We start from the raw sequence: 1,253 nt of genomic DNA, 5'->3' as shown, positions 1-1,253 counted from the left end.
ATCTACAGCCACACCACACTGGATAGGCCCAATCTCACTAGATCTTGGAAGCTAAGCAGTGTTGGGCCTGGTTAGTTTTTGGATGGGAGTCCACCTTGGAATACCAGGTGCTGTAGGTACACTGGGCTGAGGTACTGGAAGACAGGTTTTCAGCACCTGCAAGGGAGCAAGAATCCCATATAGCTCATATGGACACTAATGTTCTAGGGCATCAGCATTAACAATAGTTGCTGGAAACTTTGCCTTTGGCTGGAAGTTTCTGTTTGGTAAGGAGTTAACAGATATTCTGGAGTCAAAATCAGACTCCAAGAAACATACGTTATGGTAAGAACTTACCGTTGATAACGGTATTTCTCCTATGTCCACAGGTTCCACCGGATAACAATGGGATATGATGGAGCGATAGCGGATTGGCACCAAACGATCACAAGCTTTCAGTCCTCCCAGGATGCAACAGGCCCGTCCATATATACCTGCCCACTGGCTCAGGCAAATCAGTTGGATTCCAAAGCATTTAGGCAGGAGCATCATGTAGAGCCCTATTCAGGCGAGAAGAACACACATGCACACCCCTCCGTACAAGAAGGAAGAGGTTAGTGAGTAGAAAGATCCTCAAATCAGGTGCGTCAGGGTGGTATCTCTGTGGAACCTGTGGACATAGGAGAAATACTGTTCTCAACGGTAAGTTCTTACCATAACGTATATTTCTCCGGCTTGGTCCACAGGTTATCCATAGGATAACAATGGGATTTCCCAAAGCAATTTTTAGTGGTAGGGATGCTCCTGATTGGACAGGAGAACCCTTCGTCCGAATTCAGCGTCATGAGAGGCAAAAGTATCCAAGGCATAATGTCTAATAAGTGTGTTAATGGAAGACCATGTGGCTGCCTTACATATCTGTTCTGCTGAAGCACCATGCTGTGCTGCCCATGAAGGACCTACCTTACGAGTAGAGTGAACAGAGACATTAGCCAGAACAGGGAAATCAGCTCGAGAATATGCTTCTGAAATCGTCATTCGAAGCCATCTTGCCAGCGTCCGTTTAGTAGCAGGCCATCCTCTCTTGTGAAATCCGTAGAGAATGAAGAGAGATTCTGTTTTTACTGATGGCACTGGTACGATCCACGTAGATCCTTAATGCTTGGACTACGTACAGCGACGCATCTCCCGCATAAAATCTTGATACATGAAAAACCGGGACTACAATTTCTTCATTAAGGTGGAATCTAGACCCCACCTTAGGAAGATACCCA

The 1,253-nt window shown here is 46.0% G+C and overlaps 1 pseudogene; it reads left to right on the top strand.

The window, feature by feature from the left end:
* Nucleotides 1–119, top strand: LOC134981439 (5S ribosomal RNA; annotated as a pseudogene).
* Nucleotides 120–1,253: the final 1,134 nt, after the last annotated feature.

The sequence above is a fragment of the Pseudophryne corroboree genome, chromosome 12, assembly GCF_028390025.1.
Source record: "Pseudophryne corroboree isolate aPseCor3 chromosome 12, aPseCor3.hap2, whole genome shotgun sequence".
Lineage (NCBI taxonomy): Eukaryota > Metazoa > Chordata > Amphibia > Anura > Myobatrachidae > Pseudophryne > Pseudophryne corroboree.
The sequence above is the reverse complement of the archived record's forward strand: the minus strand, read 5'-3'. Positions and strand labels throughout refer to the sequence as shown.